This window comes from Tyto alba, unplaced genomic scaffold (assembly GCF_018691265.1).
Source record: "Tyto alba isolate M040663 unplaced genomic scaffold, T.alba_DEE_v4.0 Super-Scaffold_6, whole genome shotgun sequence".
Taxonomy (NCBI): Eukaryota; Metazoa; Chordata; class Aves; order Strigiformes; family Tytonidae; genus Tyto; species Tyto alba.
Genome location: NW_024881327.1, coordinates 52,767,765 through 52,786,847, shown reverse-complemented (window position 1 = coordinate 52,786,847; position 19,083 = coordinate 52,767,765). Strand labels below are relative to the sequence as shown.

At 46.9% G+C, this 19,083-nt stretch overlaps 1 protein-coding gene across 3 annotated transcripts in view; it reads right to left on the bottom strand.

The window, feature by feature from the left end:
- The window catches only part of PTPRA (protein tyrosine phosphatase receptor type A), a 132,548-nt gene that overhangs the window by 82,418 nt on the left and 31,047 nt on the right, over positions 1 to 19,083 (bottom strand). Inside the window, exon 1 of one of the 3 annotated variants that reach the window (XM_042808187.1) lies at positions 6,798 to 6,888. The exons of the other annotated variants lie outside the window; for them this stretch is intronic. The gene's annotated coding sequence lies outside the window, so the exon portion shown is untranslated. Of the gene's footprint in view, positions 1 to 6,797; positions 6,889 to 19,083 lie in introns of those variants that run through there. 3 annotated transcript variants of the gene reach the window in all.

Genomic DNA, 19,083 nt, shown 5'->3' with positions numbered 1-19,083 from the left:
ATTACGTTACAAAGGGGCTGTAGGGCAAATTTCTGGAGATGCAGCCCTGGATGAGCCACCTCCTGGTCCATACCACCCAAATTCCCTCAAACAGGCAAAGACCCAAGACTCAATTTTTTTCTGCAAGAGTTTTTGACGTTTCTGTCAGACAGATACAGTGGACTGCAGGCCAAAACCGGCGGGACTCATCGTGCCGGTAGCAGGATCCCTGCAACACTGCACGAGGAGTCCTACCATGGGAATTTTGTAACCTTTGGACATATTGGAGATGGAAAGTGAAGCCAAAAGTCATGGACGAGACCTCCTCATGGCTGGAAAAATCTTTGCCGGGGCTGTGGTTCCAGATGTTGCGTGCAGCTGTGAGGCTTCGCTTTAATCCATCATGGTGATCTCCCAGAGTCTTCAGATGACCAAACACAGGAGAGTTCGGTTTTCTTCAGGGGTTTCTGTTTTGTTTCATTAGTGGAGACCCCGATCCAACAGTAAAATAAGCCAGCTGGTTCTCTGCAAGCCCTCTCCGACCACCGCATTTTTTGTTTAAAAACATCAAATGCTGCTATAAGTGACTGGGTTTGGTTTTTTATTTAAAACCACACATTTTTTTCGTGCGAATTTGCCAAGGTCTCATTGACCTTCACCCAAGAGAAAGTAAGGCACCAACCAAGGCTGCCTCTCCACACAGATATCCCATTCCTACCTTAGATACCATGCTTTGTTTCATATGATTCATTACCTAAACTTTAAGAGAAAAAATTAGCAGCGAAGGTGCCTACTACTCAGCCCTCCGCTGACACCCTCGGCACCGGCGCTGCAAATTCAGAAACACCGATGCAGACAAATCTGAAAGTCTCTTAAGTTAGAAGTAGGGTGACTGGCAGCAGCTACATCAAGTGCTGGACCAGATACAGCTTTAGGCAGCTGGGGCAGCTCTCAGCATCGCACCCCCCGGGCTGGTGGTGACCAGAAGGACCTCCTGCCTGTCGAAAGCCAACTCGGGGGCTCCTGCCCCCTCCACCAGACAAACCCGCCGAGGGAGGGCGTGCGGGAAGCATGAGGGTGACAGATTAAACAGTTGATTTCCCTGGAAGAAATTTCTCTGGCAAGGCTAAACGTGTTGTTTTTTTTTTTTTTTTTTCCCCTCAGATCATGCTTTTTGCTGCATTAGCCACTAAGGAAGTGAAACCTGTTTCTGCAGATCAAATGATGGTCAGGCACTCGGTGCCTGAGATGCTCTTCCAGGCTCGGCAGCAGGAGGCATTGGGGCAAGAGCAGGAGCTTGGCTTTGCTCTAAGTCCAAGTGTAGCCAAGGGACAGTCTCACCACCAGGTCTGATGGAGATCCTTCAGCAGCGAAACTTCTCCCGGCTGCCGCAGGGTCCAGGACAGCGTCACAAGACCCTGTGTGTTGAGGGGTCCAGCCTCCCGGGAGCACCAGCTGCAACAGGCATTCATAAGACAGGATACAAGACATTTAAATCTAACTCTGGAGATATATAGCTGCTCCTTCCCAAATCCCAGACTCTTCACAAGCCTAAGGAAAAAAAAAGAAATCCATCTACCACCTCTTAGGGAGCCATGTGCTCCAGGTAAGACAGTCTCCTGGGAAAAAGGAGATTAATTTCCTATTTCCACTACTGGCCTGCAGCATTAACAAAACCAAATTGTTTTACCCTAATCTATCCCCGTTTTCCTTACCATCCTAAACCGTGACTATTCAAATGAGGGTTTTGCTGCAGAAACTTTCACCGGTGGCAGTATAACAACCGACGAGCAAATGTACACGTGGGGTTTGACTGCATACATGTAAATCAACAGCAAAGCTGCCGGAATTTCCAGGGTGCAGGTTTTGCAGCAGCTCCAGCTGGGACTAAGTGCACTTGTGTTCCCACAGCGCTATAACAAAACAAAACTGAGACAGTCCCTTCTCTATCTCTGACACTTGAAGCATTAGCAGATTATTTCTCTTATTTCCCTTCTAATAAATGAGATAATGATTTTCAGAGACTTTCTCCCTGATCTGAACAGCTGTTTCTCCAACGTTGCTGATATACGGAATAAACTGGAGGCCCTATACATGCTGTTTATTCTGGTAGAATTTAGTTAGGAAACCGCTGTACTTCTAAGCATGTAAGTTCCAGCAAAACTGAGAACAAGAAAACAGAACTCAAGTGCCAAGATGTTACAGATATCATATAGCCAATCTCAAAGACGCAGAGGAATTTCTGGGCTGAATAAGGGTAAAAACTGTGCTCAGAGGGAGATCCCCACTTTCACGCAGGACGGAGAAGCTCTGAGAAGGCAGGTGGGGAGGAAGGACCTTCTTGAGCTGTGCAGAAATATCCTGGATTATCCCAAATGACACACTGCAGCCATAAAAACTTTCTAGAGGAATAAGGTGGTGATGCGCGCTCACATTTAAAGCTGTTCTTTCTCTCTAAGGCTGTCTCATTTAAACAGGAGAGTGACAGTGGCTTGGAAACCCTGCACGCTTGTAAAGAGTTAAAATGTAGTTATGGAGACTGGCACTATCAAAATTCTGGCAGAGTCTATTTAAATTGCAGGGAAAGCTGAGCTTGTCCAACTGGATAGTCAGACCGCAAGTTGTTCCCCCCAAAACGGGGCTTTGATTTTCCAACCCAACACCTGAAATCCTCGTCTGCTTTTACAAAACATGTGGAATCACGCTCCCGATTGCACAACACGGCTTGAGGAATAATTCCAGGTATACAGGGATAAAGCGGAGGTCATCGCTCTGGAAGGGCTCGAGATGCTGCCCTGAGAGCTACCCACAGCGGGGGCACCTACCGACGCCAGGGCACGGCTGGTTTCGCTCAAGCACGGCGCTCAACGACGCAGAGATATGAGCAAATACCCGAGAAGAACACTGAAAACAAGCAGCCTTTGTGGTCCGCACAACCAGGCCCAGGATTCTTTTACTTGGGCACTTTGCTCCCCTCTTCCAGGCTCCGAGGTCAGGCGTATCTGAGGAGTCGACTAGGAGATGGGAAGTTGCCCACGCGTTTTGTGTCGACGCAGCCCATTACAAGGAGGTGAGCCCACCTTCGAGGGCTTCCTCCAAATGCCTGCTTTTCATAAAGCTGTTCTCAGTTCACCGAGCCTTCTCTGAAATATATCGCCGCTCAAAAGCCACCTCTTACTATTTCTATATCCTTGCATTTCCCCCCATGCTGCGCTAACACCTCCAATACTGCTTCAACACCTTTTCTCAAGTCCGCCGCCAGCCTTATTTTAAAATATGCTGCCAGGGTGAAATAAAACCTGAATGCATTTCGCCCGGCCTGCGACGGGCGGGTCAGCATCGGGAGGGGAGATCTGGCCCCGCAGCAAAAGGCCCCCCCTGTGCAGGCATCGCCGCGTGCTTTAGCTCTGCAACCGGATTAACGTCTGAATAAACTGTACACAGGAGCCGCCAGTTATTGCCTCTGGAGGCGACCACACACCACCGTGCCTTTCCCCACTGAGCAACTGCAGTTTAAAGCTGGTTTTATCAGATTTAGTCTAGAAAGAGTGCACGGGGTCCAGGAGATCCCACATTTGGGTTCTTCTCACGCGGAAAATAACCCGAGCTCCGCCACGGGGGGCTTGAACCTCCTCTGCCGCTGGCGTTTTTGTTTTGCTGTGCCCACTGCCACACCTCAGGCAGGCACGGATGATTGTGCAAAAATGCTTGCACGCGGGCACGTCTGTCCATCAACAAACCCAGCTGTGCAGTCACCGCTCCGGAGCTGACAATTTTGGAGCTTTTTTTCGCTTTCGGAGCGATTTTGCAGCTTTATCCCACGTGTTTGTTTTCAAAGCGTTGTTGATTGGCAGGAGCCAGTTCCGTGGGGTCCCAGGAAGGCAAGGGCAGGAACGGGCTGCGAACAAGGCTGCTGCTTCCCTCCTGACAGCAGAAAGCAGCACACGCCAACCGGGAGCCGCTTTTTGTTTCACATCTCACGAAAAAAAATCCACCGTCGCTTGCTCCGGGACCGACAACCGCCTGTGCAAGCGGCGGGGGGTAAAAATCAAACTGCATCTTTGCAAAAAAAAAAAAAACAAAAAACAAAAAACCAAAAAAACAAAACAAAACAAAACCAAAACAGATTTTATGGAGTCTCAATCTTGTAAAGAGACTTTAAAAAAAAAAAAAAAAAAAGTAAGTAAGAATATTTCAACCTAAAGCAAATCCCAGAAGCAAACGCCTCCCTCCTCTGGATGCTGTTGGAGGTCAAAGGCCTATTAAGCACCGACAAACTCATTAGGTGCCATTAAGGGACACGGAGGGATGCTGCCCGGGTGCGGGCTGCGAAGGTCCGAGCCGTACCCCGACACCCCCTGCTCGGGGCAGGTCCTGGCCACCCCGCCGGGCTCCCGCGGCCAGAGCCGAGCCGAGCCGGGCTGCGCAGTAACCAGTAGCAACTGTGCCTAATCCAGCCCAGAGACACAGCTGCCCGGGCTCATTCCTACCCACGTCACGTGCGGAGCAGAGTGGCCACAACTAGTGCCTGTTTTGAAATTCAGTTAAAGCTTCGTTTTAGAACGGTTTGTTGATTTTTAGTCTTCTTTTTTTAAAAATAAGCATATTTTAATTCGGATTTTACAAAGACGCAATTCCAATAGATGAGGTCGGGGTCAGCTTCAGTCTGCACAAAAGCTTTTTCCTCTGCATATTCACCGTACAAAATGCATTTATTTCAGCGCTTTTTTTCCACAGTAGTGGCGAAATTACGGAGAAAGAAGCTGCTCTAGTGCCGATGTTCTTGATTTTTTGAAAGAATTACAAGAAAGAACAGAAAAATCACGTTGAAGAGAAAAGGATGAAATCAGCAGCTGCTCTGCCCCATGTTCAGGTGACAGCACTGAAAAGTCGACTAACAAAATAATGCCAGTATCACATCATGCACTAGATGGATTGAAAGCCATTCATGTCGAGACTGGAAGCAAAAAATCTTAGAAATACCTATTTTCTACTGAAATTTCGGAAGAGGCGTGTCACCAGACACATGGGCTAATGACCTGGGATCAAATTTCGCTGAATTGCTAAGCCAGATTCAACAAATTTTTATTTTTAATTCTAATTCATCTGATTCTAAACTGAGAAAGCCAAAGATTAAACGAAGACTTTTCCCCTCTGCTTTTGATCTATGAACCCAACGGAGGTGCGACGGACCCGGGTGCACATGGAAAGACAAGGAAAAACTTGAGGTAGGTGGTAGCTGCACAAATACCCGTGTATTTGTCCCTTTTTTCCCCCTGGGCACACTCAGCTACCAGCAGCAGTGAGAAGTGCAGCTTCCCAGCATCTTCAAGGAGGTCAGGTTCTCCACAGAAACTAAATATACCTGTAGTGCTGGACACAGGCTGTTGAAGGAGGACACGAGACAATGGGCAGAAGATGAAACAAGAAATGTTCAAACTGTGGGGAGAAGCTTTCCCACCGTGAGGTCAGGCACGGGGGTTGCCCGGAGTGGTTGTGTCACCTCCGTCCCTGGAGGTTTTCAAGATCCAACTGGAAAAAAAAAAAAAAACCTTAAGGCAGCCTGGTTCAGCCTCCCAGCAGACCCAGCTTGGAGCAGGAGGTTGGACTGGAGACCTCCTGAGGCACCTGAACCACTCCGTGAGCCTGTCTTCCCAGGTATCCCACCAGCAACTAAAGCCTGGGCCACAAAGTCAGCCTGTCAGGCTACAAACACACCAAAACCTAGCTGATGGAATTATTTTATTCTGTATAAAGACAGACACTGAAGAGAACAGAGGTCCCAACACCTTTTTTAAGAGGCAGCCCAGCACCACGATGATGAAAACCTTCTAGATGATAACCCTTCTAGAAGTTCCCCCTTTCAATGCCACCCCTTTCCAGAGATTCCCTTGCACATCGCAACACTTCCCCCCGCCAGTGCCGTGCATGCAAACAAACAAACAAAAAAAAAAAGCTGGCTGCCTCCCCAGCCAGCTTGGGGAGATGGTATTCTTCTTGCAAAAAAAAAAAAAAAAAAATATAAATCCCCTCAATTATTTATGCCGCTCTTTGAACAACACCAGCTATTGTCAGGAAGTGTTTTACAGCTCTGAATGTCACATTGAGAGTCTGGTCATGCCAGTAGGAAAGCCTGCCGCTGCCACGTCCCAGCACAAAACGCTTTATTCAAGGCACCCGGAGCCCAGCGCCGGGTAAAACCTGAAAGGAAGCCGGTGGGTGTGACAGCCACATTTTGTACAGTGATATGAAAAGGAAGAGGCGAGGGTGTTTGATTTTTTTTTTTTTTTTTCTGAGGTGTAAGGTAGAAATAACTACAAGGAGCATCACCCAGAGCCAGGTGAGAAGTGGTTGAAAGCTTTGGCTTGGTATCTCTCCGGAGGAATTACACGGACAAGCGTGGGGGGTGAGCAGAGCTGGAGACCTTCCCAGCAGGACCCAGGGAGAAAGCAAAGAGGGAGCTTTCGCTGTCGAGAAAACCGGGCTGGCTCAGTGGACAAAAAAACCCGTTTCCTGCCTGATTGCAACTGTGTGAAGGGAAACAGGGCTCTGAAAGCAACCGTGCAAACAAAGCACAGCCACCTCCAACTCCCACCAGGCAGGAGCAGGAGCTTGGGAGCGCCTGAAAACCACCAAGGCACTACAAGTTTTTTTTTTTTTTTTTTTTTTTTTTTTTTTTTTTTTTTTAATAAAAGTTAAAAAAAGCAACAGGCCCTTTTTTTCACGGTGTGTTACATGACAAAGCAAAACTGGACGGGTTGCAATCTTCCTCTGCCGCACCCCGAATGCCAGGTTTCAGATTACTTCACCTGACGTACCTGCAAGAATTTTCTCTGAAGTGTGTTATTTCTACCGTCTCCGGTAACACCTAGCTCTTACAGCCAGCCTTTAATCTGCAGATCTTCGAAACGTCCTGTAAAGAAAGCAAGTGTCATTTCCTTCCCCCTCCCACACCCCCATGAGCCGACGAGGAAGTTATAACCCAAGTGAAATAATAAATATCACCCAGTGAAAAGGGAACGCAGTCGGCAATAGGAAAGCCAGCGTCCCCGTGTTACTCTAACCTACAGGCTCCATCCTCCCAGCCTCCGACTCAGGAAACAGCTTTTCATCACCGGGTATCAAAGCTCCTCCCAATTTTGGCATCTCCACCTCTTCTGCCTGCAGAACTAGTTTAAGCGCTGAGGGTTTGACTTTTTTTTTTTTTTTTTTTTTTTTAACCAATTCGTGGATATCTGTACCGTACCCAGCATCGGCGCTCACAGATTTTCCAGCCGCCGTTGCACATCTCACGGGTCTGTTTACCATCAGCAAACATCCGAGCTGTAATCCTGGATTTATCGCTTCAGCTTCCTGATAACTCCCCCACGGCTGCTCCCTCGAAGTCCAGAAATCCAGTCCACCGCCCTTTGCAAGGGAACCTTCGGCATTTTGAGAGCTGTATCAATTTATCTCCCCCTGTGATCTCAATTCACCGTGAAAATATTTGGTGAAAATTATCAGAAGCTTTCCTGACATAGGTGCGTACACTCTACCACTACTTCCGCCCACACAATTTTCTCTAACATCCCCAAAAAAAAGCAAAGGCAAACTTTTTTTTTTTTTTTTTTAAGTACAATCCTATGCTGCTCAGCACTCCTGTTCCCATTCTCTTTGAGGACCCTGTGAATTTTTCAACCGACGACACCACGCTGCTGCATAAATCTTTTGATTTATGCAAAACCTGATCCCTTTTCCACCCATTTTATGAGCAAAGGGTTTCTCTTTCCCTTTAGCTGTAGCCTGATGATTAACTACATAATGACTGGAAACCCACGCTGCCAAAAGACCCGTGCAATGCAGTCCTTTGCTAAATGCTGCACAACAGCCTTTGGATTTCAGAGGATGAGAAGGGCATCAGGAGTGCAGAGAGCTTCCAGAGATATAATATCATCACCTAGAACAAAACTGCTACATGCAAGTATCACTTTCAGAACTTTCTTTTTTTTTTTTTTTTAAGATACTGCCTTTTATTCTCAATTTTAGCAGCAGCAGGGAGAGGGACTTTCCTGAGGTCACCGGTGAGGTTGATGGCAAGAAGCCACGATCCACCGTGCCGTACCACTTAGGTACCACTGCCTCGTGAGCCATGGGATGGAGAGATGAGGAGAAAGGCCTTCATCACCAGCAGGCAGCTCTCTGCAGCAGGCAGGGAGCATGGGGAGTGTGGTCAGGGAAAGGCTGAGAGGTACAAGGGACCTGCACCCCGCAGCTCTCATCTACCACCTCTTGCACACAGCGTATCTCCTCTGATGTAGTCAATCCACTCCTCGTTTCACAGAGGTGTGGAAGGCAGCCTGGGCTGAGTTCATGAAAGCCAGGAATTGTAGGGCTACGCCCAGATGTTCAAACTATGGCATTCTTGGAGAAGCGATTAGTCTGCCCCCTAAAAAAATGAAATTATTTCCATGGGGCCCCTTGCTGCCTGAAGGTCTGGGTGCTGCTACTCTCACACTGATACGAGAGCACGGGCGAGAGGCAACCCTGACGGCACGTGTCGTAGCAGCAGGGCAGAGGGTCGGTCCTCATCCTCGCTGAGACGGACTGCAGAGCCCTGCACGGGCTGCCCCTCCAGGCTTCCATCCAGCCCATGTCCCAAGGGGGAAAACCTGGGGAAAAACTGCTTTATTCTACTTCCCACCACGCGGAGTTCTGAGAGGAGCCCCCAACCAGGGTGAAGACAGGGCTGAGGGCACAGGGCGACGGCTGGGATGTCTAATGAGAAGTGTGGGCAGCAGGGCCAGGGGGGGGATTGCCCCCCTCTGCTCTGTGCTGGGGAGACCCCCCTGCAGTGCTGGGGCCAGCTCGGGGGCCCCCAACAGCAGAAGGACACGGAGCTGCTCGAGCGGGGCCAGAGGAGGCCACGGAGATGCTGGGGGGGCTGGAGCAGCTCCCCTGGGGGGCCGGGCTGAGAGAGTTGGGGGGGTTCAGCCTGGAGAAGAGAAGGCTCCGGGGAGCCCCTCGAGCGGCCTCCCAGGGCTTAAAGGGGGGACAGGAGAGGGGGGGAGGGACTCTGGGTCAGGGGGTGGGGATGGGACGAGGGGGGACGGTTTTAAGCTGAAAGAGAGTAGGTTTAGGTTATATATAAGGCAGAAATTGTTCCCTGTGCGGGGGGTGAGGCGCTGGCCCAGGGTGCCCAGAGCAGCTGTGGCTGCCCCCTCCCTGGAAGGGTTCAAGGCCAGGTTGGACGGGGCTGGGAGCCCCCTGGGCTGGGGGCAGGGGGCCCTGCCCGGGGCAGGGGGGGGCACTGGATGATGTTTAAGGGCCCTTCCAACCCAAACCAGTCTGATTCTGTGATTGGAGCTACATCTCCATGCCCAGGATAAACACAAACAGCAGCAGCAGCCGTAGCTGCAGCCCTGAGACCACCCCGACCCCCGGTGTTGATAACCCTTTAACTCAAGGGCCTTTTGATACAGTTGACCCTGCTCAGAACTTGTTCTCTCCTACGTGAAAGGTGGCCAGAGCAAGTCAGAGGCAGCAGTATCATTTTATAGTGAAGAGTTCCCAGCTTCCTTCCAGGCACTGGGGCTAGAGAAATAAAAAGGTGAGGTCTTAGAGATTTGGTATTTTTAAGCCACACAGTATTCAACCTTCCTTAAACATCTCTAGATGACACAGGAAGCACAAGGAAGCCTGTGCATCTTCGGGGGCACAGTGCAATGGTTTTCCTGATCAAAATATTATTACTGAGCTGATGTAATACTGATCAAGAGATAATTTCATTTTTTTTCCCCACTCAATCTATCCCCCACTGCCACTGGGGTTCATGTTGGCATATGTTATTTTCACGCAGACAGAAAGTAATTATAGGAAAACAATCAATGGGCTGCATTTTTTAAATTTAATAAAATATTCATGAACATTTTAATTTTTTCCATTTTTCCCATGTCCAGTTGCTACATTCACTGATCCTACGACTCCACCACATCGTGGATGAGATACCTTCTGCACCACAGTCCGAAATGCAGACAGCAGACCTTCCGGACATCAGTACCGCCTGAAAGCTGCGGTTGGTAACTACGCTCTTCGGAACAGAATTCAACAAGAATCACAGACTGGTTTGGGTGGGAAAAGACCTTTAAAAGTCACCCAGTGCCCCCCCCTGCCCCGGGCAGGGCCCCCTGCCCCCAGCCCAGGGGGCTCCCAGCCCCGTCCAACCTGGCCTTGAACCCTTCCAGGGAGGGGGCAGCCACAGCTGCTCTGGGCACCCTGGGACAGCGCCTCACCCCCCGCACAGGGAACAATTTCTGCCTTATATATAACCTAAACCTACCCTTTTTCAGTTTAAACAATTGTCCTACCCCCACCCCCTCTCCTGTCCCCCCTTTAAGCCCTGGGAGGCCGCTCGAAGGGCTCCCCGGAGCCTTCTCTTCTCCAGGCTGAACCCCCCCAACTCTCTCAGCCCGGCCCCCCAGGGGAGCTGCTCCAGCCCCCCCAGCATCTCCGTGGCCTCCTCTGCACAAAGGTGAACAAAGCTTTTTGGTTAAACAAAACATTGCATCTTCTTTGGGCAGTGACGAACCTTTCATACACGCTTCATGCACTTATGGAAATCACCCAGGTAACACACAGCTTTCTGCTTTTATAAGAGATTGACAGATGAGAAGCCAAGATGAAAGGCCGCTTGCTATATTTGTTGAAAGTATTTCCTCAGTAATCAGTGTTGGACCACAAGTTTTTCCCCACTCTGAAAATGAAAATTTAATGAGATTCAGTGGAGTAAAACAGAGAAAATATTATGTATGCAGGAAAACTTCAGTGTAAACATTTTGAAGTTGTATTAAGTGACAAACAAGCAGGCTTGTTGCTGAATTGAGGTATGTGTGTATGGTGACTGTCATCATCCAACCGTGAGGTGCCCATCATGGAGATATTTTTTTAAAAGAGAAACTGAAGTTCAAATTAAGATAGGAGGGTTTCTAGGGTGAGAAAAAAAAAAAAAAAAGCTACTGTTTGAAACTATTCAACATACAAAATTGATGTGGGTGAATGTTGCACTAAGCAGTCTCAATGAAGAGATAAAACTTCATTCTTATCTTTCCTTGGGCTTGCATCACTGCTGCCCGTCATGTGTCCTGTTGAGAAGCTTTTTCAACTCAGCTCTCTCTGCAAGCCTCATAAAAGCATTTCATTGCAACAAACACCAAGGCAAAGAGAAAGAATGACTTAAAAATCCAAATAAAGCACTTTTTTTTTTTTTTTTCTTTTTACCATGTAATTGCAAATAACAAACATATCTGTGGTTTACAGAGGAGGCAATAAATTAAAGCTACAGTCAGAAATGAGACCAAAAAAAAGATACTTAAGTCATTCAATCCATCACCCCAGGATGGCTGCGGCCCCTTGGGATGCTTCTCAGTTTTGTGAAAGACTTGGACTCCTGAACTGAGGAAGTACAACACGAAGAGCACTCTCAGAAGTTTTTTTAAGCCAGCCCTCTGGTGCTTCCTGAGCTCTTTGGTCTGCTTGCAGCAAAAGCAAATGGCCTTTAGCAAATGAGCTTTTTATTTGTGAACTGAGAACAACATGAAAAAAAAGAAGTTTGATCTTCTGCAAAGTGGTTGCTTGTTTTTCTTCTGTAACTACCTAAAGATGGCCGTGACATTTCAGTTTCTAGAAAAAGAAACTGGCACTTAATATCTTTTTTAACTTTAAATTAGTGCAAAAATAAGCATTTCAACCTGTCAAGAAGCTGAGGATCCCAGCATTTTACCTTTCCCTCCGATAAAGGCTACAGCAGCATGAGATCCACCAGCAGCAGCAGGACCTGAAGATAGCTGTAATTCTCCTCATCTTCCGCTACTCTCACTAGACACTGCAGAATTAAAAAACCCAATCTCCTATTTTTTTTCCATTTTGCATTGAGCTGTTTGTCATCGGGCCCTTCAACCAATACACAGACTGCATCGGGTGCCTATTTCCATAACTTTGGCGAGCAAAAGCATTTTAGGAGTGGTCACTAAACAAAAGAAGTTGAAGGAGTTCAGGCGTTGGTTGTTTTGGTTTTGTTTTTTTTGTGCCTTTTTTTTTTTTTTTTTTAAATTTTTGTCATTTTTTGATATTTTGAGTTTGGCATTTTGTATAAAAACTGTAGCCAGACACATCCCAACTCATGGAAGTTAGTGGGAAAGAAAAAATGCCCTATAACCACATACCCATGGACTCTGCACTAGTTTCCACTGCATTTCCAGAATACATTTCAGAAAAGAGAAATCTTTGGCGAATCAAAGTTATTATGTCAGAGGTGAGTTTGTCTGAACAACTACATGGTAAATAGTTTCTCTCCCTCAGCTGAAGCTTAGCTGGATGGAAGTCTCTACAGACACACACCTCCAAAAACAAGGTTTGGTTTCAGAGCAAGTCTATCCATTAAGACCCTCAGGCCTTTCCAACATGGTATAAGCAGGAGAAAATGCCAAAGCTTAAGTGAATGAGCTTTTCAGTGGGTAAATCCAAGACTTGCGGTGATCTCGGCTGATTTAGGCTGTGCTGTAGCCATCTCCCTACACCACAGATGTGACAGCAGTACAATAGCATGAATAATTTTTGTTACGCACTCCCTGCTGAACGACAGCATTCAGAGTCTAAATTAAGAACACGAAAACGATTAACATTACCATTAACCTTAGCCCCACCCTAATTGCACTACTAAAAAGCATACGTAACAATTAGAAAGATAACATTGTGTGTCATAAATATCACACACAGGAATACAGCAGTCACAGCATTTGTTTCCTGACCTGGGAAAGCTGCTATAATTGTAGTGTATTGTGCCCATGGAGGATTTAGATTTGGAAGTTGGTTGCCAACAGCCCTTGTTTGCTGTAATTTCCCATCAGGCTCTTAAAACTCTTTGGGTTTCCAATCAACGCCGTGTCAACACGCTGCTCAGAGTTCTGTACCGTGCGGTTCAGCAGGAATTTCACGTTCTCAGTGGAAACAAATCAAGATCATCCCAGGGATATACAAGCTAGATGTCAAGCAATTAGAGCAGAATTTGCACGTTTGGGATTTTTGATGCACATTTCGCAGCTAAGGGCATCTAAACTAAAACCATCTTCGCTCTTGCAGGCCCTCCATCTAAGTCAAGAGGACAGATATTCAGGAGGCCATTCTGGTTTTAAGTAATTTGGCTATTACATCACACCTAATTCAGAGGTTTGCCATTTTGAACCTGGACAGCCTCCAGGGGCTGGTGTGAAATTACCTCAAATTCACAGAAACCACCACACCCTCTTGGATGAGTTCTCTGTCCACAGCATTTTTCCCTCCTGGTGGAAGCCATCGCTGCAAGCAAAATTCTCCCCAGTATTCCCCCCCCCCCCCCCCCCTTTCTACACACAGAATTTAAACTGCCCAGATTACAAATCTGAAGAGCGTAAGCGCTACCTCCCTTCCAGTGAGCCCCCTAATGCTGTAGTACCTGGCAAACTCAATGGTTTTTGAAGTCTTGTCTTTATAAAGCCATATTTCATCTCAATGAAGTATTCTGCTCCATTCAGTATTTCCAGGTAACACCAATCTCAGCTTTTAGCTCTAAATCCTTTCCTACCAAGCGTAAGGAAGGTTAAAAGTGACGCTTTCACTCATATTGATATTTTCCAATTAAAATTAACCGACGACAGTGATCTAAATAGACAGTGCTGGAGAAGGGGTTCTCCAAAAGGAAAATGCCAACGTTTCTGATGTCCCCAAGCGATACCACAAGCTGTCAGCACCTCACTTTTATCCCCCCTGGTAACCTGCCAGCTTACATCTCTTCTCGGTTTCATCTTCACTTTATCCCCAGGAAGAACAATCATTTCCACATCAATCCCTCTTCCTCTCTTACTTAAGGTCTTTTATAAATTATATAGAGGGTTTCATTTTCTGGGCCATTTCCCTGAAAGTCATCAAGCTGGGTTTTTTTTCTCCTGCCGCTGCCAGTTGAGCTGCGATGTCGGTGGTTTGCCGAGGACGCCGCCAGGCTCAACCCGAGAGGAAGACCAGCCTCCCAGAAAGGTTTCAAGGGTGAAGCTGAACGCCAGCCATTCTCCAACAGCTCAGCACTTAACGATAAATACGTCCCCTCATTAGTATGCTGAGCTGCATTAGTTCTGCCGCTTCCCGCCCTAAAGCATTAAAGTGGGGATGAATCTTCGATTTCGCAGTTTGCAACGTGATGCATTAGATACTCGTGGGTCTCCGGGCGTGGGGCGCTGACGGCACTTCTGCAGCGTTTTAGATGTGTGAGGTGCTGCCGGGAAATCTGCTAATGCCCGGAAAAAAAGTGAACAGAGATGAAGTCATCCGTGCGTGCGATGGGCTGGTGATGCGGCAGAGGGGTCAAACAACTGCCCAGCATCGCACGTGAGGCTTTGGCAATACCGTGACCTCAGCCGAGGAGCTGGCATCGTCCTACAAATCAAACACGGATGACCTAAGAAGCAAATTTACACTGCAGACTTTCTATCGAGTCTTACGATCTCTCCACTTAGTCCCCCTGCTGCTCAGTTTTCACAGAACTTGCAAGATTTGAAGACTTGGAAGTTTCTCAAAAGTGGCTGAAATTGCTCAGTGGTTCAAAAGGTTACTTGGGGTGGAGGGGCTGATAAATGTAGACTGTGTCCTGTTACTGCTCTCCTATCTTTAGGAAATTAAGCTTAAGAACACAGCACTTTACTCATCGTTATATGAAAAATATGAACGACACTGTCATCGCTACAGTCGTACCCGTACCTACCAAATATTAGCATTTTAGCTAATTTTTGCACTAAGAACTCTTTGTCCCTTTTGGAAACAATGCTCCCCAATGAACACTAGCAACACATCAGCCCTGATGATCAGATCAGAGTAAGATCAACCAAGCCTAGAGATTACCTCCTTGTTTTCAAAGTTCAAGCAAAAAGGTGCCGGGGGTAGGTAGCAAGAGGCTGCTACATACCCAGACGAGGACTTGCAGTAGGATTCTTCAATGCATATGTAGCATTATAGCTTTAGAGGCTTTAGAGGCATTGTGCAGATTAATCAAACAGAATAATGACCTCATAGTGAAGCACTGAGCTGAAATTAAAGAGATTAATGTTCAGGTCCCAGCTCTAGAAGTTCTCACCCTTGGGGAACTCATATCAACTCCTGCATCTCGCCTCTCCTTTCCACAAAACCTCTTTTGAATTACTGATTGCAGAACCTGAGTGAAGATGCCAGAGGGAAAGACCATTCCAAAGACTTTTTTTTTATTATTATTATTATTATTTTTTCTTTAATACTGGCTATGAGGCACTGTCTTGGTTTCTTCATGATTCTTTGAAGAAAGATCTTCCATCTTAAGGGAATAAAACCAGGCATGTGTTATCTTTTTAATGATATCATGTGCTTCCACTGGTGAAGTACAATTCTAAACAAATGCTCACATGAACATACCAAAAAATGTGCAGTGCAATTTCACATAATAATGTGTTTGATGGTACTTCGTTATAACGTGCTTGTAGACCCAAAGGTTAGGTCAGGCAAAACTGTGATGCTAGTGGAGCACCTCTTGGCCTAAGTTCACACAGGTGCAGAAGGGCATAGCAAGAAATACTGTTCCATACAGCTTTGTGTATTTTGTGGTCTCCCATTGCTAGATCCTAAAAGACTTTGGTTCTTCCAGAGTTAAAGAAAGCCTCTTCCTTTTGTTTTTCAAGATCACATCACAGGAAGCAAAACATTTAAGCATCGTGATGCGTTTCTAAGTCTGTTACTCCATACCAGCTCACCTGTAAACCCCCGAGTGTCCAACATCTGGCATTTGTAAGAGTTCGGTCATATCCCAATTCCTCTGTAAATCAAAGAGATATCCAAGACTTCTTGGAATGTGGCTTTTTCCAAAGGCTCTTTGGAAAAGTTCATTAAGTTCAAAGTCAGGCCAGCAACCTCACCGTTGCCCAAAACACAAAATGCAGGCCAGATTCTGGTGAGGATGAAAAGAAAGGGGAAAGCACATGGGTGGATGAACAACAGAAGTTCAGTCACATGTCAAAATGCTTTTTTTGTTGGTTTTCAATCTAAACCCCAAACTTATATGGAATCCAAATTTGTGCTGTGCAGTTTAAAGAGCAAGGGTGGGCTTCCTTCACCATGAAAGGAATCATCTAGCACGTAGCCAAGTGACAAAGAAGAATTTGCAATGAGAAGATAACTGTGTTTTGGTGGTGACATCGGTGTCATCCATAACCCAAAAGCTGCCGTCGTCTGACACCAGAAATAGGTGACAATCACAACTGAGACACTGATGACCACAGCAACCAAACCTGCCTCCCCAAACTCAGCCTGCAATTGCACTGGGAGGCCTCAAAAATCCCACAAGATTTCAACCAATCTCCAATTGCCTTGAAAGCATAATTAACTTCAATTGTCTTTTGATTTTATCTCCATTTTCTCAGGTTCTAGGCTATTTGGGAAAGCACTCTGTGTACGTACATGTGGGTATGCACACCGGTGCATGCACGTACTTGTCTGGAGCTACCAACTTCCCAGTGTATCTGCTTTTCTCAGGGCCTCCTCAGAGAACAAAACTCAGGGAGGAAGCTTAACCTTTGGGAAATTCTCCTTCTTATCCTGTACAGTCACCGATAAGATTTCTGCTCCCACTGCACCTTGCTGATATGGATAAGCTCAAACTAAGAGAGCATTCAAGCTCAGCTTGGCTCTGCTAGGCTCAGCTCTCCGCTTCCCCCAATGGTTTCTGACAAATTGCTCTCACAGGGATCTCAAAAAAAAGATTCTGATCTGGACCTTGGAAGTAAGGAAGAGATTTTCCTTCCTTCTCCACATAAATTTTAAAGTTTCCTGAAAAACAGAAAGACAGGATTTGGAGAAAGTGATGGAGAACATATACAGCAAACAGACCAAGGAAAGTCTGACCGAGGCTAAAGACTAATTGGCACTCCAGGCTACACCCACAGTTTTGTTCATTTTCCTTTATTCTTCTGAAATTCCCTAGCAGCAGCTGGGGGAGTCGGAATGAAATCTCTAAACACTGCTGCTGCCTGCATGACCATACACCCCAAGATGTGAGCACGTAAGTTGCCTTGCAAGGACCACAGTAAGCCAGTTTCCCCTCCTCCCTCCATGTCTTGCCGTACGTTATGAGCCTGTAAACCTCTACATGACAGGGAACTGAGAGTAATTTGGGGGAATTTAAAGGCAAATAATAATGATCAGTGTTACTTTGACTGCAGCAGCACTTATGGATTCGTACTGAAGAAATTGGTGCCGGATCTAGTCACAGATTACATATCTATTCCCACCTCTCCCCTTCTGCTCAAAATGAGATTTACCAGAAAAAAAATAGTTTTTAGTCAATCAGGGGTCTCGGTGAGTCACAGGCAGATGACCTACACTACCATTCTCTCTTATGGGTTAAGAGGTAATGCGAGCAGCAAGACTACATGTCACGGAGGGCAAACACAGAAGAAGAACGTCAGCTTTAAGAAAAATTAATGACCCTGCAGGGCAGGTTCAGCACTAGTTTGACTGAGAAAAATAGACTGGGTATAGCCACCAGGTTGGAGAATTCCATCCAAAAAAACAGAGAGTTGTTTCACTCTTAGAAAACTTTCCTATTCAGTGGAAAATCCAGCTTGCTACGAAGTCAGAGGAAGTTTCTGAGCCAGCTCAGGCAGGGGCTCACCTATACACCCAGACGTGAAAGGCCAAGAACAAGGCATCCAACCACACAGCCCTGCCAAAACCTCAGTGGTTTTTTTATCATCTAGAGTTCAAATCAAGACCTCCCGTCCTGCTGTTCGCGCTGCACGTGGAAGAGTTTCCAAGAAACGTCTCTTGGCAGGAATCCCAAAAACACAGCTTCTGACCCGCTGCTGGGAGCGGAGCTGCTACGCGCGGCGGCGGCTCCTCTGCTGCTTTGGAGAGCTGAATTTCCTCCGAAGCCGCCCCCACGCCACATCCTCTACTGCTAGTACAGCACAGCATTTTTGAACAATGCCCTCAATTTCTCTGAACACAACTGTTTACCCAAGCCCAAGGCAAGCCTGGTGGCCTCAGGTTTGGGGAGAAGATGAGCCTGCCCTTGTTTCTCACTGCAGGTTTTGCACATCATCAGAGACACTTCCCTCCTACCCTTCCTGTAAACCTGCTGGGATCATGAAAATAACTGCGGTGGAAAAACCTGGGCTAACCCAGCCATGGCTCAGTGGAACTCTCCTATCCAGTGGGGTAAGTTGGGACCGACTCCGAAGCCCTGGCAGATCAGGTAGCGATGAGCCAGCGCAAATCGTCCCTGGCTAGGAAAGGCAGGATTCAAGGTCAGGCTGGACGAGGCTCTGAGCAACCTGATCTACTTGAAGATGTCCCTGCTCACTGCAGTGGGGTTGGAACTAGATGACCTCTAAAGGTCCCTTCCAACCCAAACCATTCTATAATTCTATGATTCCCGCTTGTTCTCTTTAGGAGAGGTGGCAAACGTTTGCTAGTGGGTCTGTCTCTACCTCCCACCCTCCTTCCCCTCCTCCAGTAACAGTGTTTTCAGTTCAGCCAGTTTTGATTTGAGACCACCATGACGTCTGCTCAGAGGTGCCACCAGACCTGGGAGCGTTACGGTGTCTGGGATGCCAAGGTTTCCAATTACACATGCAGAACCTTTTAGGACGCAATCGAGGTTTCAGATCTAAACTCTGAAGTCTTCTTAACCTGCGTTCTGCAAATGCAAGCTCCCTGGTCTGGCAATATTATACCCTGCGCTAAGTCTGAGCTAGAATAAATGTGTGACATTGCTGAAACGGCCGACGAAAAGAGGACAGTAACTTCTGACAAGTGAATGTGATCAGTGAAAACAAAGCCCAGAAATCTAGCAATACATCTGAGTGGACAGCTTTGTATAGGCTTCATGCGTTCGTTTCCTCCCACATAATCCAAATCTGAATGCTTTGGACCTGTGACATGAATCAGTAAGTGATGTATAATGAAACACTTTAAAAAGCAACCCGTAACAGCACAAAAGGGTGCTCAAGCCCTTCCAGCTAACATCGGCTATTTCATAACCCCAGTTTTAGAGTGAAAAACCACTCACCCCAAAATGCC